General features: G+C 37.2%; 1 protein-coding gene across 5 annotated transcripts in view; it reads right to left on the reverse strand.

Annotated features, from left to right (window-relative positions):
• Tusc3 (tumor suppressor candidate 3) overlaps positions 1–20,300 on the reverse strand; it is a 339,326-nt gene that overhangs the window by 274,987 nt on the left and 44,039 nt on the right. The window lies entirely within an intron of this gene.

A 20,300-nucleotide genomic window follows, 5' to 3' on the forward strand; every position in this document is an offset into this window, starting at 1 on the left:
CACACACACACACACACACACACATAAAAAAAAAAAATCCTCAGGTAAAGCTTGCTCTGCTCGCTCCACCCAAAAAAGAGGAAAAAAGCAGCCTAGAAGGATAAAAAAATTGCTCTACTCCAGTCAAACACCAATCAATCAATCGATCAATCAATAAAAATAACTGTGGTCTCATTACCACCCTCACTACCAAAGCCTAGAAGGGAAGCCTCCACTTAACTGTAAATTTCTATTTAAACATTTGCATACAATGGCATAGAAAAATCTCACACAAACACAAAGCTCAAATGCACAAAAAGAATACTAATTATATAAGGTAGAAAACAAGAAAAATTAACCTACTGTGATAAAAGTCAGAAAAGTGAGTAATATAGACCTGGCAGAAGAACAGTGGCGAGGCCCAGTGGCTGGGAGACAATACAATTTTGTAGGTTGGGTACTAGTTGCATCCTGTTCTGAAGGGACAGAGGGGAGGAAGTAGTTAGCACTCTAGCTTCTGTAGACAAGGCTTTTGTCTTTTGATCATTCATTTCACCTGAAAAAGTCTAAGAAAGAACTCTACAGTGTTGTATTTCTATAAGAAAAATTCCCTGCCCTTGCAAAATCAAGCAAGTACTAGTGGTCAGGAGAGAGGCTTGAATTGTGCTGTTTAACCAAGCTCCACTACAGAATTCAGGAAAAATGTAATCTCTTTCTCTTTCCCTCTCAATTAGACAAATGATGATGGATCCCATGAATGATTTAGGAACTAGGAATGAATATAAGAAGAGAGAAGGGAAGACAGGCATCTCTGTGTTAAAGGAAAAGACTTGCTACCCACTAGAGAAAGGGAAAAAGACAAATCAAAAGGAATGGAAGGACAAGGAGGAGGAAGAATAATCTGGCCAAAGAGCGGAATGCTCCAGTTAGTAATCAGGTAGAAATGGAACATTCAGATAAGCATACAATGGCATACTAACTGTATGAAAAGGAAAAATTATGGCTAATTACTAGGGCAATTATTAGTTTTTAAAACAACCTAATTTTTTTAAAGGCAACAACTAAAATTGATCCTAAAGTCAAAACAAACTAATTACTTAGATTTAGCTATATTTAACTGTCAGGGTGTTAATTCTGCCTGTGAATATACTATATTTTCACAAGGAAAATAATCATCTTAATAAAGTAAAATAAAGTTTATTTTAGAAGACATTGTTCTTTCTCATTAATACACCCCTAACGACTGAGAACTACATAGAAGGACTTTCACTAACTGCTCTTAGTTTTATATCTGAGAAAAAGCAAGGGTATTTTCCATATTAAGAATGATTGATAGAAAACAGGTACATGTTGAATAGGATTTGCTATGAAAAACATAACTATTACATATAACTATATTACTATTCTTTACTATTACTCAGGAAGCCAATATAATGTCTATATATTCTTAGATATATTCAATATAAATACAAACATCATATTTTAAATATACAGGAATTATCACCATTGAGGCAAAGACAGAATATCCAGACTAGAAATTGAGCAGAGTCATCCATTAATAAAGGCAGGAGGAAACTGGTGTTAAAAATAATCTAGTTCCTAGAGTATTTAGTATAGTTTTCTCATTAAACACATTCACACACAATACACACCACTGAATTCCTATGCGCGCAAGCGCGCGCGCACACACACACACACACACACACACCACTCTGAACTCCTACAGTAATCTAACACACACACACCATTCTGAATTCCTATAATACTGTTAAAAACACACACATACTTGCACCAATATGTATCTATCAAAACATAAAATAACTATACTGGGTCAAAGATTTTACTCGCAAGTTATCAAAGAAGCCAACCATAATTTCATGGAGGCTAGAAGAAACAGAATCCTGAGTTAGAACTATTTCTTATGCATAAAAGTCAACATGAGTCTCACATTGTCAATTACATTCCAAGGGGACAGCGTGGAGTAGCCTGGGTGAATGATGCCCCAGTAGTGATTTTATGTTATAGCTGAAGAACTTATTAGGAAACCCCAATCTTTTAAAAGGACTGCTAGCAAACATGCCAAAATGATCTCCCTTTTCCTGGGCAGGAAAAAATCTGCCCTTTAACCTGGAAAGACATTATCTCTGTCTATAAAGGCTCTGTATAACAATAGTACAACACAAAATATGTTAATGCTTGTGCTCACAAAATCTGCAGAAACATGAGGATCCATGGAGAATTGTCTCCCAACAGTATGGGGGGGGGAGGTTTTCTTCAAAACACATAATTTGAAAATATAATCTTAAAAAAAAAGATTAAGTCAAATACTAAATGTAGGTTGTTCTGCTATGTATACTTGATATATACACAGTTTTTTTTTTTTTTTTTTTTCAAAAACAACTAACCTCTGAGTGGTAGAGGCAGGTAAACAATCCTGACACTTTGATAATTGGCTTCTGAGACAACACTATATTTGGCTAAGAAAAACAGTCATCCATCCTAAAATATCTTTGGCAGATTTTGATTATTTTTAGATTTTCCTTCAAGGTTTCAAGACTTCAAAGACAAGATCCAGCCAGCACAAAATACAATATCCACCTGTTTTACAAGATTCACCCCATAAGCTTCTATTCCACCAAAATCTGTGCTAAAAAGAAGGAAGGTAAACAAGGCTGGCATTCCTATTTCCCAAGTGCATTAGCCCATAAGGTAATAGTAAGTTTACTTACCGGTCTGATCACCAGTGAAAATTCCTCAGTGAGGGAAATATTTCTTATTTAAGTGACAAGAAAATAAATATAGCTGCTTTTAAAAACCAAATAAAATAAAACAATGCATAGTCAAAACTTGACTTAACTAAATTCCTTTCTATGCTACACTTTTATAGTTACTATAAAGTTAAAATATTCCTTTAGAATTATACATCTTTAAATCTTTCCTTTCTCTAATTATTGATGCTCTATAGACTGCAAGCACTGTGCTATAAATTTTAGGGTACATGATCATTTATAATATAAAAAGTCAGCTTTTTTTTTTTTCAAGACGGCGGAATAGAGGGTAGCTGCATTTCATGTTGCTCCAGGACTCAGGATTCAAGAAGAGGAGATATTGAGAGACGTGGGACCAACTCAAAGCCACCGGGTGAGTCTCTCCCGTTGGGAAGGCATACTGGATGGGGTGGTAGTCCCGGAATGCAGGGAACTTTGTGAAGTAGAGTTGCCCAACGAGACACCCCTCCCCACGCTGGAGCAGTGAACATGGACAACTGGAGGCATTGTAGAACAGGGCTGCTCAGCACGACGCTAGGACAAGGAGCAACCCGCCAGGGTTCCAGGCGGCTGCCCAGAGGAGAAGCTACGCGGCAAGCTGTTTGGACTCAGAGCGATCACTCCTGAACACGGGGGGGGGGGGGGGCTGCCTGGAGGAGGAGGAGCGCAGCAGGTCACTTAGACTTGGAGTGACTGCACCAGGGCTACAGAGGGCTGCCCAGAGAAGGAGGAAGCACGCAGTGAGATGTTTGGACTCAGAACGACCGCTCCTCAACACCAGGCGGCTGCCTGGAGGCGGAAAAGGAGCATGGCGGGTCACTTGGACTGGAAGCAGCCGCACCAGGGCTACAGGCGGTTGTCAGGAGGAGGAGGTGCACAGTGAGTTGCTTAGACTCCTAGCGACCACACCGGAACACCGGGTGGCTGCCCGGAGAAAGAGGCATGCGGCGGGTCACTGGGACTCGGAGCAACTGTATGGGGCTCCAGGTGGATGCTCAGAGGAGGGGCCGCATAGCCAGGCCATTAGGTGCAAAGCAGGGTCCCAGGACCTAGGCGGCTTCTTGGTGGAAGAGCCGCACAGAGACAAGCTGAGGGGCGGAGCGAAGGTTCCAGGACTGCGGGCAGATTCTCTGGGAGAGGCAGCCTAAGGAGACTTGCCTGCGAAGGGTGAGGCTCCCAGGCCCAGGAGGTCCGGGCCCCTGGGAACGTTGCAGAGGAAGGTTGCCCAGCCCAGGCTGTAGTTGTGGATTGAGGGGAATGTCTAGGAGGGGAACTGACCAGTGAGACATCCCCGCCGTGTGAGTCTTCCCCGCCGGGTGAGGTTTTCCCACAAGGACGGTAAAACCAGAGACACAGGCACAAACAGGCCTTGCCTCAGCCCACAGCCTAGTTCCCCTTTGGATGACCACTGGTCAACAAGTGGAGGCACCTCTGCCCACTATCAGGGAATATACCCCACCAAAGGCTACCACCCCTAGAGAGGCGGATTCCTTGTAGAGCACCACATTATCAACTTCCTCCAAGACTTCAGGCTACTGAAGGCTAAGAGGGGATATACTAGAAATCGTCAGAGACATTATAAGTCAAAAGAGGAAATCTGCAATATCTCAGCAGTCCACTGATACTTGAACAATATGAGAAAACGAGGAAAGAAAATGCCCCAAACAAATCTAGATGTTACATCAATAGAATCCAGCGACAGCATGGCAGAAGAAATGACAGAAAGGGAGTTCAGAATGTACATAATTAAAATGATCTGAGAAGCAAACGATGAGATGAAAGAGCAAATACAGGCATTGAATGATGAGATGAAAGAACAAATGCAGTCATTGAATGATCGCACCAATCGACAGTTAAAAGAGCAAATACAGGAAGCAAAAGATATTTCAATAAAGAATTAGAGATATTGAAAAAAAAACAAACAGAAATCCATGAAATGAAGGAAACAATAAACCAAATTAAGAATTCCATAGAAAGCATAACCAATAGGATAGAACACCTGGAAGACAGAACCTCAGATACTGAAGAAAAAATAATTAACCTTGAAAACAAAGTTGACCAAACAGAGAAGGTGGTAAGAAATGATGAACAGAATCTCCAAGAACTATGGGATATCATGAAAAGAACAAATTTAAGAATTATTGGGATTGAGGAAGGCACAGAGAAACAAACCAAAGGAATGAACAATCTATTCAATGAAATATCAGAAAATTTCCCAAATCTGAAGAATGAAATAGAAAAATCAAGCCTCTTATAAGCTTATAGGACTCCAAATACAAAAAATTACAACAGACCCACACCAAGGAACATTATAATGAAAACACCTAACATACAAAATAAAGACAGAATTTTAAAGGCCACGAGAGAAAAGAACCAAATTCCATTCAGAGGGAAACCAATACAGATATCAGCAGATTTTTCAATCCAGACCCTAAAACCTAGAAGGGCCTGGAACAACATTTTTCAAACCCTGAAAGAAAATGGATACCAACCAAGAATCTATACCCAGCAAAACTTACCTTCAAATTTGACAATGAAATAAAATCATTCCATGATAAACAAAAGCTAAAAGAATTTACAAAAAGAAAGCCAGTATTACAGAACATTCTCAGCAAAATATTCCATGAGGAAGAGATTAAAAACAAACAAGCAAATCAGCAGAGGGAGGAATTATCCTAAAGGAATTGTCAAATAAAGGAGGAAACAAGTCGTGTCAAAAAAATAAATAAATAAAATTTTGAAAAAATTTATGAGCCAAATAACCGGGAATACAAATCATATCTCAATAATAACCCTGAATGTTAATGGGCTGAACTCATCAATCAAAAGACATAGACTGGCAGATTGGATTAAAAAGAAAGATCTAACAATATGTTGACTGCAACACACTCATCTCATAGAAAGAGATACCCATAGACTAAAGGTGAAAGGACGGGGAAAACCATACCATGCACATGGACTCAGCAAAAAACCTGGGGTATAGATCCTCATTTCAGATAATGTGGACTTCAAGCCAAAGTTAGTCACAAGGTATAAAGAAGGACATTTCATACTGCTTAAGGGAAGCATAAATCAGCAAGACATAACAATCATAAACATCTATGCCCCAAACAGTGGCTCATCCATGTATGTCAAACAAATCCTTCTCAATTTCAGAAACCAAATAGACCATAACACAATAATACTAGGTGATTTTAACACACCTCTCTCACCACTGGACAGATCTTCCCAAAAAAAGATGAACAAAAAAAGCATAGATCTCAATAACACAATCAAAAATTTAGACTTAACGAACATTTATAGAATATACCATCCAACCAAGAGCGAATACACTTTCTTCTCAGCAGCACATGGATCCTTCTCTAAATTAGACCATTTATTATGCCACAAAGCTAATGTTAGCAAATACAAGAAGATGGAGACACTACCTTGTATTCTATCAGATCATAATGGATTGAAGTTAGAAATAAATGAAAGAGTAAAAAACAGAAACTACTCCAACACCGGGAGATTAAAAAATATGCTATTATATGATGAATGGATAACAGAAGATATTAGGAAGGAAACTAAAAAATTCTTAGAGGTAAATGAGAACAAACAAACATCATATCAAAATCTCGGGGACACTATGAAAGCAGTACTTAGAGGAAGATTTACTTCATGGAGCGCATTCAATAAAAGAAGTAAAACTCAAAAAATAAACGACCTAACACTACAGCTCAAAGCCCTAGAAAAAGAAGAACAGACCAACACCAAAAGTAGTAGAAGACAGGAAATAGTTAAACTGAGAGCTAAAATCAACGAAATTGAAACAAAAGAAACAATACAAAAAATTGACAAAATAAATAGTGGGTTCTTCGAAAAAATAAACAAAATTGATTAACTTTTAGCCACACTAACAAAGAGAAGACGAGAGAAAACCCAAATCACTAAAATTAGGAATGAACAAGGAAATATCACAACAGACACGATTGAAATACAAAACATAATTAGAAGCTATTTTGAAAATCTATACTCCGACAAAACAGATTTCGAAGACATCAACAGGTTTCTAGAGACATATGAATTGCCTAAACTGAACGAGGAGGACATATACAATTTAAATAGACCAATTTCAAGTAATGAAATAGAAGAAGTCTACCAACAAAGAAAAGTCCAGGACCAGATGGGTTCTCAGCCAAGTTCTACAAAACCTTTAAAAAACCGCTCATTCCAATACTTCTCAAAGTAGTACATGAAATAGAAGAGGAGGGAATCCTCCCAAACTCATTCTATGAAGCCAATATTACCCTGATACCTAAACCAGAGACACATCGAGGAAAGAAAATTTCAGACCAATATCCTTAATGAACATCGACGCAAAAATTCTCAACAAAATTTTAGCAAATCGCATACAAAAACATATTTAAAAGATAGTGCACCATGATCAAGTGGGTTTCATCCCAGGGATGCAAGATTGGTTCAACATCCGGAAATCAATAAATGTAATTCACCATATCAATAGACTTAAAGTCAAGAATCACATGATTATTTCAACAGATGCAGAAAAAGCATTTGATAAAATACAGCACCCCTTCATGCTCAAAACAATAGAAAAAATAGGGATAGTGGGAACATTCCTTAACATTGTAAAGGCCATCTACGCTAAGCCCATGACCAATATCATTCTAAATGGTAAAAAACTGAAAGCATTCCCTCTAAAAACTGGAACAAGGCAGGGATGCCCTCTTTCACCACTTCTATTCAATATCGTCCTTGAAACTCTAGTCAGAGCAATTAGACAGACCAAAGAAATTAAAGGGATACGAATAGGAAAAGAAGAACTCAAACTATCTCTATTTCCTGACGATATGATTATATACTTAGAGGAACCAGGAAATTCCACCAGAAAACTTTTAGAAGTCATAAGTAAATTCAGTAAAGTAGCGGGATATAAGATCAATGCACATAAATCTAATGCTTTTTTATACATAAGTGATGAATCTTTCAAAAGAATAATTAGGAAAACTACCCCATTCACAAAAGCCTCAAAAAAAATAAAATACTTGGGAATCAATCTCACAAAAGAGGTGAAAGACCTCTACAATAAGAACTACAGAACACTAAAGAAACACTCAGAAGATGGAAAGATCTCCCATGTTCTTGGATAGGAAGAATTAATATTGTCAAAATGGCCATACTACCTAAAGTGCTATACAGATTCAATGCAATTCCAATTAAAATCTCAATGACGTACCTTACAGAAATAGAGCAAGCAATTATGAAATTCATCTGGAAGAATAAGAAACCCAGAATAGCTAAAGCAATCCCTAGCAGAAAGAGCGAAGCAGGGGTTATTGCAATACCAGAACTTCAACTCTACTACAAAGCAATACTAACAAAAACGGCATGGTATTTGGTACCAAAATAGACAGGTAGATCAATGGTACAGAATAGAGGACATGGACACAAACCCAAATAAATACAATTTTCTCATACTAGACAAAGGGGCCAAAAATATGCAATGGAGAAAAGATAGCCTCTTCAACAAATGGTGCTGGGAGAATTGGAAATCCATATGCAACAGAATGAAACTAGACCCATATCTCTCACCATGCATGAAACTAAACTCAAAATGGATTAAGGACCTTGGAATCAGACCAGAGACCCTGCATCTTATAGAAGAAAAAGTAGGTCCAGAGCTTCAACATGTCGGCTTAGGACCAGACTTCCTCAACAGGACTCCCATAGCACAAGAAATAAAAACAAGAATCAATAACTGGGATAGACTCAAACTAAAAAGCTTTCTCTCAGCAAAGGAAACTATCATCAATGCGAAGAGAGCCTACAGAGTGGGAGAAAATCTTTGCCAATCATACTTCAGATAGAGCACTTATCTCCAGAATCTATAAAGAACTCAAAAAACTCTACAGCAAGAATGCAATAACCCAATTGACAAATGGTCTAAGGATATGAACAGACACTTCACAGAAGAAGATCTACAAACAACAAACATATGGAAAAATGTTCAACATCTCTAGTAATAAGAGAAATGCAAATCAAAACCACCCTAAGATTCCATCTCACCCCAATTAGAATGGCGATTATCAAGAATACAAGCAACAACAGGTGTTGACAAGGATGTGGGGAGAAAGGTACACTCATACATTGCTGGTGGGGCTGCAAATTAGTTCAGCCACTCTGGAAAGTAGTGTGGAGGTTCCTTAGAAAACTTGGAATGGAACCATCATTTGACCCAGCTATCCCACTCCTTGGCCTATACCCAAAGGACTTAAAATCAGCATACTACAGAGATACAGCCACATCAATGTTCATAGCTGCTCAATTCACAATATCCAGATTGTGGAACCAACCTAGATGCCCTTCAACTGATGAATGGATAAAGAAAATGTGGTATATATATATAATGGAATATTACTCAGCCATAAAGAATGATAAAATTATGGCATTTGCAGGCAAATGGATGAAATTGGAGAATATCATTCTAAGTGAGATACGCCAATCTCAAAAGACCAAAGGATGAATGATCTCACTGATAAGTGGATGATGACACATAATGGGGGGTGGGAGGGGTTAGTGTTAGGGTTAGAGTTAGGGTTAGGGAGGGGGGCAAGAATGGAGGAAGGAACGACTGTATAGAGGGAAAAGAGGGGTTGGGAGGGGTGGGGGAAGGGAAAAAATAACAATGATTCAAAAACTATTACCCTATGTAAATGTATGATTACACAAATGGTATGCCTTTACTCCATGTGCAAACAGAGAAACAACATGTATCCCATTTGTTTACAATAAAAAATATATATATCAAAAGTCTACATAAAAATGCAACTTTTACATAATTATGTCTTAAAAGGGGTAGAAGTCCTATTATACTGTTTTCCCATTACAGATGATCTAGAAAATATCTTTTCAAAAACAATGTCCATCAGCTTGCATTGTCCAACAGATCCAATATTGATATTTTTTATTACTATGACAACACTGCCAAAAAACATTATCAGTGTTAGATTCCTATCTATCTACAATGTATTAATGTATTAGAACGTGAGATTCACGTTTGCCTTACAAGATTTAAGCATTCATTCCATTTTTTTTTCTTTCTTGTGTACATGCATGTATACATTTCAATCTTAGCAAGTGAAAATGGTATCTCAATGTTTTAATCAGCAGTTATTTTCTGGCAAAATTGAAAATTTTCCAAAATTATTCATGTAATTATTACCTCATATCCTTTATCACTGACTACTCACAAACATAATTAAAATCAACCTATACAACAGAAAAGATAAAAATATGAAACTCCAGACTAATCAGAAAGAAAACAGTATCAGAATAAAATTTTCTCTTCTAAATCTTCTTTTTGCTTATAGGTGAAACAAGGAAAAGCACAGGGTAAAATACATGAGAGAACTAGTGTCTCTGGGTGTATGTATATATATAAATATATATTGTTTATGCACATAAGCAATATTTATAAATATAAAAATATATATGGCAAATGCAAATTTTAACTATGAGATATTCATATGTACATTTTAGAATAGCCAGGAAAAAATAACAATAAATGAATGAATGAATAAAGTCAATATCATAACTTTGGAAAACAAGCATTTGATTTGATATTCTTAAAGTCAAAGAGAAAAAAGAACTGTACAAGGGCTGGTGTTGTAGCTCAGTGGTAGAACACTTGGCTAATACATGTGAGACATTGGGTTTGATCCTCAACACTACATTTAAAAAAATAAATAAAGTATTATGTCCATCTACAACTAAAAAAAAATTTTAAAAAGAACTGCACACAAAAACCATACTTAGAGCTATTTTGTTTCTTACAGGGGTATGGATTCACACATCTATTATTCCATGAGTACATCAGTCTTGAACAGATAAATGCAAGATAAGGAGTGCCAGATTTATCACTATTAGAAAAGAATTTACAAATAAGGAAGGTGAAGATAAATCCTGTGTTTTGGATAGATGTTGGAAGAATCCCTATCAACTGTGGCTTTTAAAATAGAAATAGGCATATCCATATTTTGCAAATAGAGAAATAAATATCAACCTGCATGGATAAATGAATTTGTATACATCTATGTCCTAGCTCTGCTGATAGAGCTGAGAAACAATGGCACACAATAGGAAGAAGCACACTTAACACTAAGACCTTGATTTCTAAATACCATTCCTCATTAAAAAGTAAAAAGTTGATCAGACAAAGGGGAATAAAGGGAAGGGAGGAGGAACAGGAATAAGAAAGACAATGTAATGAATCTGACATAAGTATCTTATATATCATATAAATACATGAGTAGACCATAGTAAATCTCCACATCGTGTACAACCACAAGACTGGGATCCTAATTAGAAAAAGATGTACTCCATGTTTGTATAAATATGTCAAAATATACTCTAGTGTCATGTATAACTAAACAGAACAAATTTTTAAAAAGGAACTAGGGTTTTCCCTGAAGACATGGTTGATTAAAAGGCTAAAGTAGAGAAAATTAACAGGAGATTAGAATTTATGGCAGTTTCTTACAGTAACAGAAAAAGTAAGTGCTCAAAAAAGGCAAGTCAAAGGACCTAAAAACCAGTAGTACAAAACTCCCAATAACTAAAGCTGGAAAATTTTGAGCAAGAGAAATGACAAATAGTGAGAATTCTAAACCATACAATAAGATAAATATTCACACGTCTATACCTACATTAATAAATAACTGCATGAATTTAAAATAAATTGGGGAACAGGGATAATTCTTTCTTACAGAAGAATTCCAGTCAATGTAGAAGCATCAAAGAAGGCAGAAAATCATCATAATACCACAGTAAGACCTACCAAAGGATTTTAGGTTTAGATGAAATTTTGAGAAACTGAACACATATATAGTCCCCAACTATCTTCCCCAAGATGTTTATTAATTATGAAGTTTAAAAAAGTACTATTATAGTGAAGAAACCCAGTGAACATTACCTTATCCAAATAATCAGTCTTAACAATACCAGTAATAAGACCTATCAACCTTATGCACTCCTTGACATGATCTACTGGTAAGGACAGATGACCTGGACAGAGTTCTTTCCCAAAATACATAACTTCATCCTAATCATGAGAAAATATTACAGAAAGTCAAAGGCAGTGACATTATACAAAATAACTGACCAATATGATTTGAAAGTACTGAATTCCTGAAAAAGGAGAAAGGAAAGACTGAGGAACTGTCATAGATTACAGAAGACTAAGATTACATAACAACTATTGCAATGTGGTACCCTGGATTGGAACCTGGAACAGGAAAATTACATTAGTGGAAAAGTAGTAAAACTGAAATATGGACTACAGGTTAGTTAATAATGAACCAAGGTTAATTCTTTTTTTTTTAACTTTATTTTTTCCAAAATTTTTATTGATGCATTATAGTTTATATGATGATGGGATTTATTGTTACATATTAATACAAGTACATAATACTTATTTTTAACTAATATGTACATTGTTAACCTTGAGAAAAGTTCAGTCAAAGGCAAATGGGTGATCTTTAACTCTTTTGTGATTCTAAAATTATTTCATAATGTAAAACAAAGGCATGTAATATAAAACCACATTATTTCCATAAACTTTTTAATATGCAAAACTTTATTGGTTTTTCTAAGTTGGGATGAAAACTTCCATGCTACAAATTCAGATAGGATATGACAGTTTAGCATTGCTTTAAAATGGCAAGTTTTAAAACAGTCCTGGAAAACTAAGAAATATGATGATGTTGGTTAGTTACTTCTGGCTTCACTGGACAAAGTTACAAATGAGAATGATGAGCTCAGAAATTCAGTTTATCAGTTGCAGACCCACATAATTGATCTGAAAGCTACTAAGATGTGTTCTGGAGATTCTTCTGTTTTGCAGTCATGGGACTGAGGTTGCTGAAAACCAAATACAAACTCTCATCCTGGAATTGGCTGAATTAAGACAAAAGTTTAAGTCTCAGCCTTGGAAGGTGTCTGCAGTTAAAGTGAGAGCACTGATTGGAAGAGAATGGGATCCTGCAAGTTGGGATGGCAATGTCTGGGAGGAGCCTGAGGGGATGGGGATGTTGAAATCCCATACTCTGATGAGTTTATTTTGCCAGAAGTTGCTGAGTCCCCGACCTTAGCTATTGAGGAATTCCTACCCCCCACCCTCTGTGGCATTGGTTTCTCTACTCTTCCTGAAGGGACCTAATCCTGCTTTGCTTATGGAAATAGTAAAAATCTTCTGTGGTTCAGCTATGCAGCATGTAAGTGTTGATATTCCACAGGACCCACACTCACCAACCGCTTTTGCCTCCAGGCCTATAACTAGATCCAAATCTAAGCAAGTCCCTAGAGGTAAGGTACAGAGGGTGACCCACGAGGAATAACTTCTTGAGGTTTCTAATGCAAACACGCAGAGGTCTGGGGAACATGTGTGGGAATGGATTTTAAGGGTGTGGAATAATGGTGGAAGGAACATAAACTTAAATCAGGCTGAATTTATTGATATTGGTCCATTAAGCAGAGATTCTAGATTTAATGTAATAGCTCACAGTGTTAAAAAAGGTACTAATAGTTTGGCTGGTTGGCTTAAGTATGGGTCCAAAGACAGCCTACTGTAAAAGAGCTGGAAATGCTTGACATCCCTTGGTTTACTTACTGTTGATAAGGAAATTCAGAGGCTCAGAGAAACTGGAATGCTGGAGTGGATCTGTCACGTACAACCTTCTCCTCCATACCTGGGGAGGCCAGAAGATGTGCACTTCACCAAAACTTTAAGAAACAAATTTGTGAGGAGAGCACCACATCCCTGAAGAGTTCTGTCGCTGCTCTTCCTTGTATGCTGAATCTTGCTCTGGGAGCTGTGGTCAATCTATTGGAAGACTTAAATGTGATGGGGATGATGGGATCTCAGAGAGGAAGAGACCCAGCGGCAGCCATCAAAGGCCAAAGACGGGGTGGTCATAGTTACCATAATGGATAGCAAGGGGGAAGAAATGGACACATGTTCTGACCTGTGTAGATCTCTGGCACTGGCTAATTAATCATGGTGTTTCTAGAAGCCAAATAGATGGGAAAACCACCAAATTCTTATTTGACTTACATAAGCAGAAAAATTCCAGGGCAAATGTACAAAAGTATGCCCTAGATCATAAAAGCAGAGAATCATAGCCCCTCAACCATTTCCCAGATTTGACTCAATTTACCAATCCAGAATTCCTTGAGTGAATGAAGGGGAGGCCAAGTCCCCTTGAGGAAAAACCCTGGTGTAGTACCAAATATGTTTACTGTTAATCTTTCTCCTGTCCTTCCCCAAAGGGATGTACCTTTTGCCAGGGTACTGTGCACAGGGGAAAAGGTAATGAGCAGACCTTTTAGGGACTACTAGACACAGACTCTGAACTGACAGTGATTCAGGAGACCCAAAACAACATTGTGACCCTCCAGTAAAAGTACGGGATTATGGAGGTCAGGTGATCAATGGAGTTTTGGCCAAGGTATGACTTACAGTGGATCCAGTGGGCCCCAAACTCATCCTGTGATTTCCTCAGTTCCAGAATATACAATCGGGATGGATACATTTAGCACTTGGCAAAACTCCCACACTGGTTCCCTAACCTGTGGAATGAGGACTATTATGGTGGAAAAGGCCAAATGGAAGCCTCTGGAGTTGCCTATACCTAGGCCTAAAGGGACTGCAGAGATTAGTGCCACCATGAAGGACTTGAAGGATACAGGAGTTGTGATTCCCACAACATCCCCATTTAACTCTCCTATTTTGCCTGTGCAGAAGACAGATGAGTCTTGGAGAAAGACAGCTGATTATCGTAATTTTAATCAGGTGGTGACTCTAATTGCAGCTGCCGGACCAGATGTGGTTTCTTTGCTTGAACAGATTAAAACATCTCCTAGTACCTGGTATGTGGTTATTGATTTGGCAAATGCTTTTTTCTCCATCCCGGTGCATAAGGACCACCAGAAACAATTTGCTTTCAGCTCGCAAGGCCAGCAATATACCTTCACTGTTCGTCCTCAGGGGTATGTCAACTCTCCAGCATTGTGTCACAGCTTAGTTCATAGAGATCTTGATCGTCTTTCTCTTCCACAAGGTATTACACTGATCCATCATATCGATGACATTATGTTGATTGGATCAACTGAGCAAGAGGTACAACCACTTAAAACTTGCTAGTGGAGCATTTGCATATCAAAGGATGGGAAATATCCCACTAAAATTCAGGGGCCTTCAACTTCAGTAAAGTTTCTAGGAGTCCAGTGGTGTGGGGCCTGTCAAGATATTCCTTCTAAGGTAAAGGATAAGTTGTTGCATCTGGTCCCTCCTATAAATAAGGAAGAAGCACAATGCCTGGTGGGCCTATTTGAATTTTGGAGGCAGCACATTCCTCATTTGGGTATGTTACTTCAGCCTACATACCAAGTGACTAGAAAAGTTTTTTGTTTTGAGTGGGTCCAGAACAGAAGGCTCTGCAACAGGTCCAGGCTGCAGTGTAGGCTGCTCTGCCACTTGGGTCATTTGACCTGGCAGACCCAATGGTACTTGAAGTATCAGTGGCAGATAGGGATGTTGTCTGGAGCCTTTGGCAGGCCCCTATAGGTGAATCACAAAGAAGGTGATTGGGATTTTGGAGTAAGGTCCTAGCATCATCTTCAGACAACTACTTTCCCTTTGAAAAACAGCTCTTGGCCTGCTACTGGGCCTCAGTGGAAATTGACCACTTGACCATGGGCCACCAGGTTCCTATGAGACCTGAGCTGCCCATCATGAACTGGGTGTTATCTGACCCACCAAGCCATAAAGTTGGATCTGTGCAATAGTATTCCATCATCAAGTGGAAGTGGTACATATGTCATGGGCATGGGTGGGACCTGAAGGCACAAGTAGGTTGCATGAAGAAGTGGCCCAAATGTCCATGGTTCCTACTTAATCCATATGCAGTATCTTCTGTCCTTCAGCATGAACCTATGGCTTCACGGGGTATACCATATGACCAATTAACAGAGGAAGAGAAGATTAGGGCCTGGTTCCCAGATGGTTCACAATGGGCAGAACTTTGGGCAGTGCATCTGGTTGTGCATTTTGCCTGGAAGGAAAAGTGGCCACATGTATGACTATACACCAACTCATGGGCTGTAGCCAGTGGTTTGGCTAGTTGGTCAGGGAACTGGAAAGAACATCATTGGAAAATTGGTGAAAAGGACAATTGGGAAAGAGGTATGTGGACAGACCTCTCTGAATGGGCAAAGGATGTGAAGATATTTGTGACCCATGTAAATACCCACCAAAAGGTGACCTCAGAAGAGGAAGATTTTAATAATCAAGCAGATAGGATGACCCAATCTGTAGACAGCAGTCAGCCTCTTTCCCAGGAACCCCTGTCACTGCCCAGTGGGCTCATGAACAAAGTGGTCAAGGTGGCAGGGATGGTGGTTATGCATGGGCTCAGCAGTATTGTCTCACACATGAGCTTTGGGGATACACCTAATATTTAAGCCATAACAGATGCCCACTCCTCTTATATTTTATCTTAAAACTTTTAATGAAAACAGACCTTTATGGCATTTCGGTTTAATAAACAAACTGGTATAATCTATACGCCAGTTCCCACCATGTGACATCATTCAATTTTTTTCTCAGTTCATGTTTTTTAGTAATGAAATCGATTCACACCATAGATTTATTAAATAACATGCAATAAAATTGCTCATTCCAAAGTGAAGCTTAAACAGAAAAAAACCTCAGAAATCTAATATTTTTACACTTATGTTTCATTGACTCCACCATGTAAACTTAGGTACCTTTTAATGATAAGACAAACCAAAGTTGATATGTAGTCTCAAGTCATAAAAAAAGATAGTATCTGCCAGATATTATGCTTCTACTTACCAATCACCTGCATCAAACTTACTCTGATACTTTATCACTTGCTTACAATAATTCATGGGTTGTAGATTTTGAATTAGAATGAGATATACATATATTAAAGGTACTTATATCACAAACCTTTTGGTCTTCCCTGCATTTTACTGCAGTCTCTGAGAGGAAAATACGATTGTACTTTTCAGACTTCAATATTTAAAAGATTTGGTCAAAGTCCAATGATAAACCAAATGGAAGCAGACAGATGCATATCATTTTGCATTTGGGAGAAAAGCTATTTTCAAATTCTCAGATTATATGATTTTAAAAATCCTTATTCACTTTTTTTTTGACTGAACTACATCCCCAGTGGTTTTTTTTTTTAATTTTAAGACAGTTTATTTTGCTTTTTATTTGCCCATATTTTAAAAATTAATTTCATGTGGATGTATGATGGTGAGATTGACTTTGTTATATTCATATATGTACACAGAAAAGTTATGTCAGATTCATTCCATTGTCTTGTCTTTTCCTGACCTGCTTCCTTTCCCTTCATTCCTACTTGTCTACTACACTGAACCTACATTCTTTTTTTTTTTTAATCCCAACCCAACACCCAGTCTTGCTAAATTTCTGAGATTGACCTAAAAATCATGACCCTCTAGTCTGTTTCCCAAACAGCTGAGATTACAGGTGTGCACCACTTTGCCCAGCCAAAAAAAAAAAAACTTATTCATATTTCTTAATATTAAACCATTATTCTCAGAGTTGAATAATATATAAGGGCAATTCATGTTTCCTTACAAACAAAATATCAGATTAAGAATTACACCTCCTCACCTCCACTAGGAACTGATTGTTACTAAAGATCACCAATAATCTTAAAGAATCCAGAAGGCCACAACACACGAATCATTTTAACAAAAAATGAAAGGCATACAACACTCATGCCATATAGAGGGCAGAGATTCAAACAAAAAGTTAGTTTAATAAGTTAAGAATTGAGCAAATCATGGTATCCCTATAGAAAATGCAATCTATACTCCACCAAAATCTCAACTATCAATACATTCAAAGGTAAAAAGAAATTCAAAATACACTAAATAAATCATATAGAAAGTTCTTTAATAACTAAAAGAGGCTATTATTCCAAAATTAAAGAAAATAATGCCGGAAAATGCCAGGCCAATTCCGCCTCCCAGAAGATCCTAAAGATAATCTGCCTGTCTAAATAGGCTTTTAAAAAGGAGTTTGGCAAAGGCACATCAGTATTCAAAAGTTTATATGATAGTATGGTCTTTCTATATATACAAGTTTTAGGGTCAAACATAACAAAGACAGTAACTAAATTGGGATCTCAATAAGAAATGGAGAAATTATTTGAGAAAACATGTATTCAGAAAGTCATGCTTTCTTTTTAAAATGTAACTTTTTTTAAAAAGGGATTTCTTACTTCAATTTGTCATGGTCTGTATGCTCTTTATTCTCTCATTCAAAAGTACACACACACACAGAAGTAACTAGTGAGGCAGAGTAGTACAACCTTGTAATCCCAGCTATTCACTATTCAGGAGGCTAAAGGAGGACCAACTGGGCACTGGAGTTGGAGGCCAGCCTGGGCAATGTAAGCAAGACCCTGCCTCAAAAACAAAAACAGAACTTGTTTCCAAATTTTCATATGTATTGCATGCAACATCAACATAACTGTCATAATCTTAAGAACTTAAGAATTACTATGACCAAATTTTTAGTGGTTCTTTTTAAGTTATACTTGACAACAGAATTCATTTTGACATAATTATACAGCATGGAATATATATTGTTCTAATTCAGACCCCAGCACCTCTTCCCACACTCTGCTCCATTTTCTCTAGTGATCTTTCTGCCATTTACCCATAGCTATTTTTTAACTAATTTCTTGTGGATATACACAATGTTGAGATTCACTGTGGTATATTCATGTATGAACAAAGGAAAGTTATGTCAGATTCATTCCACTGTCTTTCCTTTTCCTGTTCTCCCTCCCTTTACTTCATTGCCCTTTATCTACTCCACTGAACTTTTTATTCTTCACCTACCCCCATTATGGGTTAGCTTCCACATATCAAAAGAAACATTGGACCTTTGACTTTTTCAGATTGGCTTATTTCACTTAGTATGATGGTCTCTAGATCCATATATTTACTGGCAAATGTCATAAAGTCATTCTTCTTTATGACAGAATAATACTCCATTGGGTATATAAACCACATTTTCTTTATCAATTCATCTATTGAAGGGCAGTTAGGTTGGCTCCATAGCTTAGCTACTGTGAATTGAGCTGCTATAAAACAAAGATGTGACTGCATCACTGTAGTATGCTGATTTTAAATCCTTTGGATATATACCAAGGAGTGGGATCACTGGGTCAAAATGGTGGTTCCATTCCAAGTTTTCTGAGGAATCTCCATACTGCTTCCCCGATAGGTTGCACAAGTTTGCGGCGCCACCAACAATGTATGAACCTGTTCCCGCACATCCTCGCCCATATTTATTCTTACTTATATTCTTGATAATTGTCAATCTGACTGGAGTGAGATGAAATCTCAGTGTAGTTTTAATGTCCATTCCTCTAATTCCTAGAGGTATTGAACCATTCTTTCAAGTATCTGTTGACCTATTTCTTCTTTTGAGAAGTATCTGTTTAGTTCCTTTGCCCATTTATTAATTGGGTTATTTGGGTTTTTTAGTGTTTTCTGAGATCTTTGTATATCCTAAATATTATTAAAGTCCTGAGGTACAGGTGGCAAAGATTTTTTTTCCCATTCTGTAAACTCCCTCTTCATGCTCATGATTGTTCCCTTTGCTGTGAAGAAACTTTTTAATTTGATGCCATCCCATTTATTGAATCTTGATTATTTTTTTCTTCTACTTTAGGAGTGTTATTAAAGAAGTTGGTTTGTGTGCTGACATGTTGGAATGGTGGATCTACATTTCTTCTAGCAATTGCAGGGTTTCTGGCCTAATTCATAGGTCTCTGATCCACTTTGAGTTGACTTTTTAAAAATTAATTTATTTTTTAAAATTTGCTCCTTTTAGTTATATATGACAATAGAGTTTCAGTCAGGGTGAGAGATAAGATTCTTCTACACATGGCTTTCCAGTTTTCCCAGCACCATTGTTAAAAAGGTTATCTTTTCTAAAATGTATTTTTTGGCATCTTTGACTAGTATGACATGGGTGTGTTTTTGTTTTCTATTCCATTCCATGGGTTTTCATGTCTATTTTTGAGTCAATGCCAAGCCATTTTTGTTACTATAGCTCTGTAGTATAATTTAAGGTCTAGGATTGTGATGCCTCCTCCTCTGCTTCTCTTACTTTGGTTATTCTGGGTCTCTTATTTTTCCAAATGAATTTCATGGCTGCTTTTTCTATATCTATGAAGAATGCCATTACAATTTTAATAAGAACTGCATTGAATCTGTAGAGCACTTTTGGTAGTATGGTCATTTTGACAATATTAATTTAAATTTTAAATTAGTATTTCAAAGATGAAATATCAACCTATGATTTCCTCATTTACAAAAATAAATAAATGTAATATATTTGTATAAACACATCAATATAAATTCTACTCAAAAAAAAAATAAGAATTTTTGTTCCATCAGAAATTTAACCATACTCAGTAC

Source organism: Sciurus carolinensis, chromosome 4 (assembly GCF_902686445.1).
Source record: "Sciurus carolinensis chromosome 4, mSciCar1.2, whole genome shotgun sequence".
NCBI classification, from domain to species: Eukaryota; Metazoa; Chordata; class Mammalia; order Rodentia; family Sciuridae; genus Sciurus; species Sciurus carolinensis.